This window comes from Pleurodeles waltl, chromosome 4_1, assembly GCF_031143425.1.
Source record: "Pleurodeles waltl isolate 20211129_DDA chromosome 4_1, aPleWal1.hap1.20221129, whole genome shotgun sequence".
NCBI lineage: Eukaryota > Metazoa > Chordata > Amphibia > Caudata > Salamandridae > Pleurodeles > Pleurodeles waltl.
This window is the reverse complement of record NC_090442.1, coordinates 212,069,339-212,083,092: the sequence shown is the minus strand read 5'-3', so window position 1 is coordinate 212,083,092 and position 13,754 is coordinate 212,069,339. Positions and strand designations below refer to the sequence as shown.

At 44.4% G+C, this 13,754-nt stretch overlaps 1 long non-coding RNA gene across 2 annotated transcripts in view; it reads right to left on the bottom strand.

Annotated features, from left to right (window-relative positions):
• The window catches only part of LOC138288497 (uncharacterized), a 38,272-nt gene extending 36,384 nt beyond the window's left edge, over positions 1 to 1,888 (bottom strand). For both annotated transcript variants that reach the window (XR_011202419.1, XR_011202420.1), the window contains exon 1: positions 1,809 to 1,888. This is a non-coding gene — a long non-coding RNA (uncharacterized lncRNA). The remainder of the gene's footprint in view (positions 1 to 1,808) is intronic.
• Between the last annotated feature and the right edge of the window lie 11,866 nt (positions 1,889 to 13,754).

Genomic DNA, 13,754 nt, shown 5'->3' with positions numbered 1-13,754 from the left:
TAAAGCAGGTCAGAGGTCGCTCACTCGCAACGCGCAGCGCCAGCCATTAAGAAGGGAGGAGCAGCTGGGGGGTGGGAGGGAGCGGCGAATGGGGGTGCGAGGGGGGGCGGGGCTGCAGGGAGGCAGCGGCAAGGGTAGATCGGCAAGGGGGTGCGCCCAAGGGGCAAAAAAAACAGGGAAAAAAGCAAGGCACAAACAGTAAGGAAAAGTTCAAAAACAGTCACAAAATACAATTCTGGCACAAATTACAATCAGGGTACAGCAATCAGAAGGGGCACATCGGGGCAGAAGCTCAAGGAGGCAAGGCGCTGAAACAAAAGGAAAAAACACTTACAGGACGGCGAAAAGCGGCACACGGGTCAAGTGAAGCTTAAACAGAGCCCACTAGACACCAGGGATGAGGCGCAGGAGGATGCCTGCGGGTGGAGGAGGGCCTCGAACACGCTAGCAGCAGCGTGGACGGGGATCAGGGGCACGAGACAGCAGGGTGGTGCTGCGGATGTGGGGGGCGAGCTCCAGACCTAAAGCAGGTCAGAGGTCTACACCACACTATTCTTTACTACTGCACTCTATGCCACTACACTGCATCACTGCACCCTATGCCACTGCACTCTAGGCACTATACTCTGCACTGCACCACTCTACGCCACTGCACTCTGCAACGAGTCTACTCTGCACTCTATGACACTGCACCACTCTGCATTACTGCACTCTCTGCCACTCTATTGTATGCCACTCTATGCTACTCTACCACATGCCACTGCACTCTAAACTACACTGTACACCACTACCTTCTACTCTGCAACACTGCACTCTCCGCCACTGTACAGCAATTTACTCTGTACTACTGCATTCTACTCTACTGCACTCTATGCCACTCTACATCAATCCACTCTACGCAACTGCACTGTACAGCACTATAATCAACTCTGCACTGCACCACTCAACACTACGCCACTGCACTCTCTGCCAAACAAGTCTACTCTGCACTCTATGCCACTGCACCACTCTACACTACTGCACTCTGCCACTCTATTGTATGCCACTCTACTCCACTCTACTTTGTCCCATGCCACTGCACTCTACACAACTGCACAGTACCCCACTGTACTCTAAATGAACTTCACGCCACTATGCCACTAACTTATAGCCATGCTAAACAGCAGCCACTCTGGTCCAAACACATTGGCAAAGCCAATAACTCTTGCGTAGACAAGACCTATTGGCTTTGCCAATGCCTGTTAGTACTATGAGGTAGGATGTCCCTGAAAGAACTGTGAATGTGTAAGTCCTTGTTTTAAACATGCAACTGATGCCTCGTCGGGGGTAGTAAACGTTATATAAATACAATTACATCATAATATAGGCTGCTACAAAATGTGCAAATACATCCCAGTTCAATTTAAAAAAAAGTGTTTTTCAAATACAGATTTGATTAATATATAGTTTATACCTAATACTAACATTATTTATAACAGTCTAATAAAACCACACACTCCACAGCTCACCTTGGAACACCATTACAGTATCTCTCTGAAAGAAAATATCTTTGCTATTAAAAAACTTCAAGTGACTCCTTTGGTTAAAGTCAATGCAGGTTTTCAATCCCCTTTATGTTTGCAGATTTACCAGTTGCCCACGTTTGAAATGCGTGCGGCGTCCCGAGCTGCTTCTAACGGCCCAATGAGGTGCCGTGACGCAGCTCGGGAACAGGTAACTAGTAGAAGGGCAGTGACACAAAAGAAAGTTAGTGAAAGAGGAAAGCCGAGATTATATATATAGAATATATAATCGGCACGAGTACTGACCTTAAAGAAGGGGTAGCGCCGCTCCGACGAGTCTGTAACGCGGTACTGCTGCTCCGACCGCAATCCGTTGTGCCCCTGGCAATGCGACCGTTAAAATGAAAAACGCGCATGCGCATGCGCGTCATCCGCGATAAAAATTCAAAGCGCGCATGCGCTTCCGAAGTGCCCGTTGAGGGGAGCAGTTTAAGACGGCGAAATTGACCAAATCGCCGGTGCGCATGCGCACAGTTCTGCGCATGCACACATAATAGAGCCGACCCGATTCGGTACTCACCAAATTGTGCTGTTGGTGTGGGAAAAGGGATAGGCAGGGGATGTAGCTGGGAAGCAGAGTTAGGGGACAAACATTTATAAAGATCCAGATGAATTGATAATGTTTCAATTCTGAAAATATGAGTTTATGAATTAGACGTTGTAAGATATTGACCGGGCGAGTGATTATTGGAGTTTGACAATTAATCCCATTTTGCGCCATCCACTATTTTATTGTGTGAGAGTTGCATCTTTTTTGTCCTCTCTGATGTCCATCATCTCTCACGTTATCCCCATCTTAGTGGCAGTCTTTTAACTCTGACATTATTCATTGTCATGACAGTCTTGTTCCACCTTCCTCTCACGCACAAACATGTACATGTTCACCATCTCTTACTTGTGAACACATTTTATTTTCCTGTTGTCAATATTTTATCTGCTGCATGCCTCCTTCACACACCTACAGAATAAGAATTAAAACTAACACATATGGAACATCTTGGTCTGTACACTTCGCTGAGGATTGGATTTGCATGTTGTCTGGACATGTGTATGACGAACTGGGAGGCACAATGAGAAACTCATACTTCTTTCGTCAAGTCCAAAAACTCCTTACTTCATCACACCAGGAAGATGCGTGCCATTCTCTCGTCTCACTACTCTGCATGGGTGTAGGAGACAATACATTTCTGGGGGGGGCGGGACTGCAAACTGTTTGCAAACTGCAGGCTTCAATAAATGTACACAATCATACAGAATGGATGTGAAATAGGGAAAAAGGAAGGCATGTTTTCAGTCTGAAAGTATCTCTTATTGTTATTAACAGTTACAAAGTAATTAGCTCAAATGTGAAAAGAACATGTTGATTAACCTCCGTGAACCAAGCACATAAAGGTAGGAAGGTAAAAAGGAAGAACATGCCAATTGGAACCGCACTGGAGATATCAAAAGCAATTAGGTACAAATAATTGTAAATTTGTGACGCACCAAGTTACTGATTATAAATAAAAGACATTCACTGATTATAAACAAAAGCCATCAGAAAATGACTATTACAAGGTTATTACAGTTGAGGTCTGACATCACAATGCCTTCTGCCGGAGCTAGCAGCCAAGGTGAAAGGCAAATCAGGTCACATAGCATAATTAATGCAGCTGTTTAAAGCAACAAACGTAATGTTGCTTTTCTTTCTTCTGCTCTATTTTAATAGCTTGCAATGACAGAAGCTACGCACTAAGGTTTTAAGTGGTTTGTGGTAAAGTTGATGGTGCAACCATATATTATATGGGGTAAAGTACCCCCCTGCATACATAAGGATATTGCAGCTCATCTCGGGGTTCATACCTTATAAACAACGCTTTGGCAAAGCCAATCGGTCTGGCCTATTGAAGATCCATTGGCTTTGCCAATGTGTTTTAGCCATGCTGTACACTAGTGTGGCTACTATTCAGCATGGCTAAAAGTTAATGGCGAAAAGGAGAATAGTGTATCATAGTGTCGTCAAATGGTGTGGCGTAGTGTCATGGAGTGACTAGACTGTAGTAGAGTGAGTAGTAAACTAACTCTAAAGGAACAGAGGTCCCTTGAGTAAAATGCAATACCAGTCCAATAAACAATGATATGAAAGTAGTATCCAAATGGAAGGTGCATTTATTCAATCAAAATATAAAAGAACAAATGTAGTGGGAAAACATCAACAGGGGAAATTGAGAAAGACTTTGGTATTGGGGCATTACACAAGTTATTTGGCTGACCCAATGTCACCAATTATAAGAAAAAAGTAAAAAGTAACCCATATAGCACAGTGGTTAGCATCCACAATAGCTTTCATGCTTGCTTTTACATGAATGACTCAAATAGTGAATCAAGAAGTCATTAGCTGATAATACCTATGCTTCTGCCAACTTATATACTATATCACAAATTCAAGTCAAGGTACTTTTGGTCGATTACATTTTGATCCCTATACAAGTACCGGGATAATCTACAGGACAACATCCTCAGGGCAACACAAAATAAGCCTGAGATAAAAGGGTTACAGAGTGCTTGTAACCAAAAAGGCCAAGATAAATCTGACTCATGTCTCACATGAATGAGAAGGCAATCAATGGATATCTAAAGCTGCTATAAAGTGGTAGAGTGAAGTAGTATCAGAGTGGAGTAGAGTGGAGTGGAGGAGTATTGTAGAGTGGAGAGGCATAAAGAAGAGTAAAGTGGCATAGAGTGAAGTAAAGTAACATTAAGTGGTGAAGAGAGTTGAGTAGAGTGTCGTTGAGCGTCGTACATTGTTGTATAGTGGAATCGCATAGAGTGTCGGAGAGTGGAGTGGCTTGGAGTGGAGTACAGTATCATAAATTGAAGTGGCAAAGAGTGGTGTGGAGTGGCATAGAGTGGAGTTGTGTGTCGTGTAGGGAGTTGCATAGAGAGTCACTGAGTGGAGAAAGTGTCAGAGTGGCACAGAGTGGAGTAGAGTTTAATGGAATAGAGTGTCAGAGTGGAGTATCATGGAGTGAAATAACAGAGTTAAGTGTCATAGAGTGGAGTTGATTGGTCTAGAGTGAAGTGGCATGGAGTACAGTGGTGCAAAGTAGATTGGCATAGAGTGCAGTGGTGTAGGTTGCATTGGTTTTGAGTAAAGTGGTGTAGAGTGCACTGGTTTAGAGTAGAGTGCAGTAGCGTAGAGTGGTGAAGAGTAGATGGGCGTGGAGTGGCACAGCATAGATTGCAGTGACACTGTCGTAGGCTGGCCGATATCAAGTACACAAGACTGATTGGATCTAAAGGTAAATATGGTTTATTTGTGTTCTACAGAGTACTTTATGGAGAGTAAGTCCGTGGTAGTTGGTTTCAGATGTCTCCTCCCGTCTTTGTGGACTAATCTCGTCTTCTTCTTTCTGTTCTCTCCATAGGCCTCTCGGGAAGCATGTGGGGACAGAAGAAGAATAGGCACGGTAAGTGTTTGAGTAAATCGCTCTCTTTTCCCTTCCTCTCTCTCTTTCTCTCTCCTAGTCTCCGATTCTCTGCTCTCTCTTTTTTCCTTTCCCTGTCTTCCGCTCTTCTCTCCTCTTTTCTTGCTTGCTCTTTCTCTCTTTCTTCCTTAGCCCTGGGTTCTGCTCTTTCCTTTCTTATTCTATCTTCTGTCTTTTTTCAGACCTATCTGTTTGGGCTTTTCTTCTGGCCGTTTTCTCTTTATCTCCTGTATGTCTCTCCTTTTTCCCTTCTTCTTAGGTTCTTGAGTCTTCTTTTCTTTATATTTTTAGTTTTCTCTGTTTGTTCCTTCCTGTCGGTGGCTGACCCTGTTTCTTTCCTAACTGTCACCTGTTTTGTGCTCACAGTGCTTTCCCGTTCGTGTTTTCCCACCCTTTACAATATATCTCCCGCCCAGTGCCCGTGCTCGTGTTCTTTCCCCGTGTAAAACCTCCTCCTCCCCTTCCCGACCTCCCGACCCGTCCCTAGCTCCGTACCTGGCTTGGCCACGCTTCTCCTGAAGCGTGGCGGGTCCTAGGCGTCTGTTTCCCGGGGCCGGCGGTCTTCGTCCCGGCTTGGGACTGTGAGGATTCTGTGTTCCAGTCGGGGTCTGTCCTCGGGGATTCCCGACGGTCGTAGACTCCTCTCCTCCTGGATCCTTTCGAGCCTTCGGGTTCGCTCCGCTGCCGCTTCCTGGAAGTCTCCGCTCGGGCCAACCGCGCTCCCCTGGAACACCGGGACTTCCCCTTTTACGTCCCTTGCGTCCCGCGGGTACAGTGCAGCACCAATCGGAAGGGCGGCCCTCTTGGTCGCTTCCAGGTCATCCCAAGCAGAGGTAACACTGGGCGCAATTGTGTGCGGGTCGGATAGGTCCGACCCGTCACAGGCACATAGTGCAGTGGTGTAGAGTGCTGTTGTAGAGTGATGCAGTGCATGGTAGAGTGGAGTTGTGCAAGGTAGAATGGGGTAGAGTGCAGTGGCAAAGAGTGCAGTGATGCAGAGTAGAGTGGCGTAGAGTGTAGTGGCATATAGTGCATTGGTGTAGAGTGCAGTAGAGTGGCATAAAGTTGAGCAGTGCAGAGCAGTGTGCAGTGGTGCAGAGTAGAGTGGCGTATAGTTCAGTGGCAGAGTGCAGTGTTGCAGAGTATAGTGTTGTAAAGGGGTGTAAAGTAGAGTGGTATAGAATGCACTGGCGCAGAGTGCAGTGAAGTAGAGTGTTGCAGAGTAGATAAGAATGGCAAAGAGTACAGTGGTGCAGAGTAGAATAGAGTGGCATAGAGTGCAGAGGCATAGAGTAGTGTGCTGCAGAGTAGAGTATAGTGGTGAAGAGTACAGTGTTGCAGAGCATAATGATGTAGAATGCAGTGCCATAGATTGATGCAGAGCAGATTGGAGTGGCACAGGGTAGATTGGAGTGGTGCAGGGTAGGTTGGACTGGTATAGCATAGAGTGGAGTTGCGTAGAGTGCAGTGATATAGAGTAGATGGTTTCAAAGTAAAGTGAAGTGCCCTAGAGTGGAATGGTGTAGAGTAGATTATAGTGCAGTGGTGCAGAATAGAGTGCAGTAGGGAAGAGTACAGTGGCATTGAGTGCAGTGGTGCAGAGTAGAGTGGCATAGAGTTCCGTGGCAGAGGGTGCAATGTTGCACATTAGAAGGTCGTAGAGTACAGTGGTGACGTAGAATGCATTGGCATAGAGTGCAGTGGTGCAGAGTAGAGTGGCATAGAAAGCAGTGGTGTAGAGTGCTGCGGTGCAAAGTAGATTGGCATAGAGTGCATTGGTTTTGAGTAAAGTGGTTAAGAGAGCATTGGTGTAGACTGCTGTGGTCTAGTGTACATTGGTTAGAGTAGAATAGCATAGATTGCAGTGGCTTAGTGTAGACTGCTGCAGAGTAGAGTGAAGTTGTCGAGCATAGATTGCAGTGGCGTAGAGTAGCAGAGTGGAGAAAAGTGGTGCAGAGCACAGCGGCAAAGAGTAGATTGTTTAAGAGTAGAGTTAAGTGGCGTAGAGTGGATTGGTGCAGGATAAAGTGTAGTGGTGTAGAGTACAGTGGTGAACATTGGATTAGAATGGCGTAGAGTAGATTGGCATAGAGTGCACTGGCGTAGAGTGGAGTGGTTCAGAGTAGAGTGCATTAATACAGAGTATAGTGGCAGAGAGTGCAGTGTTATGGAGTGGAGTGGTGTAGAGTGTATATGTACAGAGCAGAGTGGAGTGGCATAGACTGGAGAGGGGTAGAGTGCATTGGCACAGAGACGAGTAGAGATGTGTAGAGGGGAGTGGTGTAGAGTAGAATGGAGTGGCGTAAAGTGGAGTATGCATAGTGTGGTAGCGCATTGTTATTACAGACAACACATCTTCAATTGAAATGACCATTATATTTGCACAGACATACAGTTTTACCGATAAAAGTATACAGTGCCCAAATGTTAATGTGTCGAAATGTCATTACACAGTGTATTGATTTGTTTTAAGTTAAAATATTTATTTCCACCACACTTATATTCTTAAATATCTGCACATTTCAATCACAGACATTTAAATTTTGTTGTGTGGTAGAAAAAAAGTAGCTTCCTACATCCTTCCTACAGACCCCGTCTAGCCAGCATGATTGTCATGTAAATCTTCTCATTTTAAACCAGTAGAAAGAAACATAAACACCAAGCTCTGTGGGAAGACAAAGACATCATTTGACCTTGTTCTTTGAATGCCCATCAAGTGTGACAAGATAAGAACAAGATTTAAAGACTTGTTTACAGAAATCAAACACTGGTGGAAGGATACAGTATACATGAGATGCTCTATGGTAGGGACAAACTCAAGCTGGACAGCGTAAAACAAATACAGCTAGCAAATAGAAACCAAGCAAATGTGAGTTACAAACCACAAAGCCAACGGTAAGCAATGGGCAGTATGCAGTTCCTGGGAAGCTTTTTATATGTCCCCGAAATGTTTTTATCAAACCAGATAGGCTTCAACCTAATGTACTCAGCCTTCGCTCTTGTTCCTCTGTATGATTATGGAACTCCTCTGTGACTTTCAATATCCTTATAAGGTACATCAGGGGGTACTTTATCCCCCATGTTAAGAACCATGTACTGAAAGTTATAATCTCTTGCATGACTGGATGAACCTGCACACTGAACCTCCGAACCGCCTTCTCTCGGACCTGTGCACCATCTGCTACTCCTAACTCACATGGAGGGGCACTGTGTGAAATGAAATATTCATGATGAATCAATTATGATACATGTCAGAAGACTGGCTAAGAGATCTTGTCCTCTGTAACACACCACTCCCTTCTTTGCGACCCCAAGGATATCTGAGGTCTGCTACGTAGCTTTTTATTGCTCGCTGCTGAAGATGAAAATGTTGAACCATCAACCTCTTCTAGCCCAACCCACACATCAGAGTAAGGATTATATGCCCATGAAATAAATGCTACTCAGTGATCTGACAGACTAGAATAAAATATGCCATCAAACCACTGCAACAGTCAAGCTGTATTTTGCTATTTTGGGCCTTTATAAGGGCTCTTATGGGCATGGACTGAACTCACTGTATAGTCCTGTAACCGGAAATGCGTGCAGGTTTATGTTAATGCATTGATATGAACACGGTATTGCTGATGCATTAGTCAGATATCACCAGGGCCACTGGAATTATGTGATTCTGCGCTGCATTGTTTTTTTGCATAGTTATGGATATGTCGCATTTGCCACAAAATCCATCATTTGCTGAATAATCTGCAGATTTGAACAAAAAATATTGTTTCTAGCTGAAGCATTTCAAAAGTTACTAAAATACAGCAACACAAGTTGCTGCACAGTGGAATGCCCCATTGCGTAAAGTTGACTAGTAAACTTTATTTTGCTTGTTGCTATACTTAGGAGCCAAACTGGTACTAATTTGGTGCAACCTAAACACTGAGAGTGTTAACAAGTGCAAAAATGACAAAATAATGAAATACTGTCCCAAAATGTGTCCCACTATGCCACATATTTGCCATCTTCTTGCTGCATATTTTAGCCTACTCCTGCCACATAATTTCAGTGGCCCTGACACTCACTACTGTTATTCTTTATTTGCCAATTTATTTCTGTCTGTACTTGTAAAACTTTGAAAATTAACAAAAAAAATTAAATACAAGTCAAACGAGAATGTTATAAACAGAAAAGATATGCTTAAGTATATAACAATAACAAAAACATAATTAATAACACTAGACAAAACAGCCCAAAATAAAACATGGCTCCCTGTTACCCACACTGTAATATAACCCTTCATTACTTAGATAAAAAAATATTAAACATAAATGTTAGAAAAAGATACCCCTCTAACAGCTAAATTGTATAGTGTGAAAAGGTAAAATCTGGGCTCAATCTTGCCTACCCTGTTTCACCAACTGGTGTGCTCCTAGGCAAATACAAATACTGTGTTTCACAGAGTCTCCCTTCTAGCCTGCAGGGTCAGGCTGAGTGGGACTCTGTTTCCTTTTTAGATCTTCCTCATTGTCCTGCAGCGCTACTTTTCTAGGCGCCCTTCAATGCTACTCTTCAAGGCAGGAGGTGGGGGTAGGGCTGAGGATGCAGAATGCAGACTGTAATCATCAAAATCTGTTCTCCTCGCTCCCTCTGTTCTCACGGGTGCTTAATGCCTACAGCTGTAAACAGGACAAACAAAAGGGCAGAGGGCGTAGGGGGGTCTTGACCTACCTTAATTCTGTGACCATCAGATTGTTGATTGGAGACAGGTCAGCAGTTCAAGTGTAGGGCCATTATAAGTGGCGCTTTTGCACGCTAATGGCCCTGTGAATCATAGAAGTGAGAGGGGAAATTCTTTTACCCCTTGCCCCTCCCCCCCTCGTCCTCCATGTCCCCAACACTCCAAAACCTAGGTGTGATACATCACCCTTATCCCCCACACTTCCTACAACCATGCTACTCTGCCCATAATCTTCTGACCCTTCTATAAGTCTTTTTGCTCCCTTCCAGATGTCCCTTATTTGACCCTTTTCCTCCCTTAATCCCCCACTCCTCACAACCAATTTGACCAAAGGTTGGTCCTCCTATCAAGTGGGAGCCACCTTGATCTGACATGAATATAGGGCCCCCTAGACCACCCATGTCAAGCCCCTCAAAGCCCTGGGACCACCTAATTTGGAGGAATCCTTGTGTGTACTGGAAGGTTCAAGGCTGCATAAATTAGGGTTGCCTCCCGGTTGCTTTTCCACTGGCATGGCCAGTTCCAAGCCAGTACAAAAATTATGATAATCACTTAAAGCTTGTATTCACCCCCTTACTATTATCTACTTTAAAAAACAAATAAAGCACTTTTGAAACTTGTGCTTGAGCTGTATTGTCTACCATTCACTGATAAATAAGGGAAAAAAATACAGAAATGTAATTTTAAAAACGAATACAGGCAAGTTTATACAGGGTCTTATTTTGAAACATGATATGCAGGCCTTCACAGAATCTTAAAATATTAAATGTCCAGTGTTTGTGTCTCAGCCCTGTATGGAGCTTTATGGAAGGAGGGTCCTGATGCAAATCCGATGCTGCCTGTCTGGTGATGACCCTCCTAGCTGGGTCCTCCATCTGGCTGCTGCAGGAGTGCAGGGGACAAAGAGTCCTCTTCTATGTCCCTCGCTGAGCTTGGCTAGATATGTATGGTCCTCTTAATCTGGTGGCTGCATTGGTGCTCACAGCTGCAGTGACAAAGGAAGGAAGGGAGCAGCACTGGAAATCATTCCCATTGAAGGGATTTTCTTCCCTTCTGCCACACTACAGCATCTAAGATGGCGTCATGCGCCATGTGTAATGCAGTGGCTCCTCACAGGAAAAGGTAATGAAAGCGTGCGCTACAGCAGAAATGCAATGCTTGCTCACATGACCATTTCACCCAAAACCCAACATGCTCTAGTGAATAATCGTTCTCTCCTCAGTCCTGGAGAAGTTCAGTTACTCACCATGAAAAAATAAGAAGTGTCGGTACTCAGTACTTGTGAGTTTCAGCCGATTTAACGCACTGATTGGGATATTTGCCCATTGCTCTGGAAGAAACAATGCCATTACTTTAGTGTAATTGGTGGGAATCAAGCACTGCAGGATATGGCAATTGGCAAAAGCAAAGTAAAAGCAGCAGCCGACGGAAGCACGAAGGCCTGCTGGCAATTCAGCATACTGCAGCCAGTCCAATGCAGTATTAATTGCCAAGCTCCTTTCACTACATTTAAAACTCCCAGGAACCAGCAGAAGCAAGCATTTAGAACGAGAGATCTTCCTGTTTTCTCACCAGCTTTCCTTCACTGAATATCAACACCTTGGGACTCCTTCACCAGGAATAAAACACTTAACCCAGCGCTCTTTTTTTTATTTGATTTGTTTTCAGTTTTATATAGCACAAGCTCAGCTGAAGAGCAGAGGAGTGTTTTACAGAAGGAAGAGAGTGGAAATCTGCACTGCTGATGGCCAGCTGTCACTTATGTGGTACGGAGGCTGTGGCATACATCTTTTGCAAAAATTGACAATTTAGGCACATGGTATATTTGTTCTATGCAAGACAGTGGCAGCCGCCGCCACAAATGTCAAGAGGGAAGCTAGGGGGATGATGTGGGAAACTATTTAAAAAAACATTCAGTTCTCATCGCACCGCCTGTCTGCCGATGCCTCGGTCCTCTTATGGTATCCCAGCATTCACTGGGACACCAGCACAGGCTCCCCAGCAATTCTGGTGCTGCTTTCATAGTAAACTTAGCATGAAAGCAGTGCCAGGATTGGTCTGAGCGGCTTAAACAGCTGCTCAGACACAGTCCTGGGGTCTGTGCAGTTTCTCCAACCCAGCTCTTAAACCCAGCTGGGCTGGAGAAACCTGAGTGCGCATGTGTGTTTGGCCAGCCTGAGACTGCCAGCCAAACAGACATGCGCACTTAGGTGCACTCTCTCCTCTTCCCCCAACTTCCCGTAGCCCAGCCCTGCCCCTTCTTGCACCGCTGGCTGAGCCAGCTGATGAAAAACAAAACAATAGTAAGCTATTGCTTTATTTTTCATCTGGTGGCTCGGCCAGTGGGGCGACGCTCCTACGCCACTGCGGAGAAGCCGCCCCTGATGCAAGAGGGAAATGTACACTGTTAAAGCTCAACTGTGACTGTTCTGTGAGTGACTCTTGCACTGCTGATGGTAAGCACTACCTATTCTGTAAGGGAGTGAAGTTTGTTCTCTTATGTTTCAGAAGCATTTTTAACGCCCACTGTTGTTTACCTGCCTATTGGTGCCACTGGCTGCATCTGCCTGCGGCCTGATTGTAATTTTATGTCAAGACCAGAGGCTCCTATTATGCTTTCTAATTGTGCTTTATTTCCATAGCAGCAGCCAAAAATGTAAAAACTACAACTCCCAAAGGCCCAGCACATGCTAGCCAATGGGAAAAAACAATGAACATCATAACCAATCATAAACCAGATGACTCTATAAAGTCCTGCTTGACTGTAAACAGCCCTCTTTTCTTGCTGCTCGCAGTCAAGATAAGTACCTTTCTGTGTTTTGATACTGAATTTTATTTTACTTGTGTATATGGTTATTTACTTAATATAATATCGGTACTATACTAGAGCATCTTGTGCTCTTCATTTCCTTTGCCCTCTGCCGCACGTTTGCAGAGTGCTCGGTTCCGTTCCTTCACTGCACATTTTGTTCTGCCTTCAGCTCAGCTCCATGTCCGTTTCACCTGCAATTCATATTCCATGAAGTACGAAGCCTTTTTACCAGCCAGTCTTCTTTCCGGATTACTTGTGAGACGCATAGGTGCTTTTGTTTGCTCCTGTGAGGCTCTGCGTCATCACTCAAGGTCGCGGCCTTCTCCTCGTCTCCTCAGAGGGCACAACCTATCACTCCAACTCTCCTTCATTATTTCCGATTCTCTGGAACTGGTAAATGCCCCGCAGGTGTGTTTATTTTATTTTTCCACTACCCCTCGAGGTAATGCTTGAAATGTTAACCCTTACATGGCTATTTGGATTTTTGTTGGCATATAAGATGGAAATTGCCAGCTCCCCTTTAATGCATGATGTAGACGATGATGGGGAAGCTTTCAGAAATTATTTGAATGATTTCATTAATTCCTCTGTTGAACAAGCCATTTCAGCATCCATGGAAAAAATGTCCAAAAAACATAAAAAATTCTATGAAAAGCATGATGTCACAGACTTTACTGGCCCATCCTGTGGGGGCAAAGCAGAAAATGAAAATCTATATCATTACCTTCCAAAAAGAAACAAGTCATGACATCCATGACTGATTCGGCACGCTTGTCTAGTGAGGATCCCTCACTCCAGAAAGAGGACAACGCTCCTCTCACACTCCTTCAATGCATTCCTTAATGCAATGTTATCAAAAATAATCTGCACCTCAAATTCCCCAACACCCCACAGGACTTGCAGTTAATAAAATAAAATTTCTACTAGGTAGCCCAATTGCCACGTCATTGGCTGTATTGATGGTACACATGTAGAAATCTGTCCACCATCTGAAACTCAGTACAAATATAGGAATAGAAAAAATAGCCATTCCATTAACATCCAGATAATTTGCAATGCCTCCAATGTCATTACTGATTTAGAGGTCAGACACCCTGGTAGCACACATGATTCGTACATCTTCAGACACAGTGAAATGTACACAAGGCTTCTTGCTGGAGAGTTTGGAAAACAATACCTACTTGGTAATG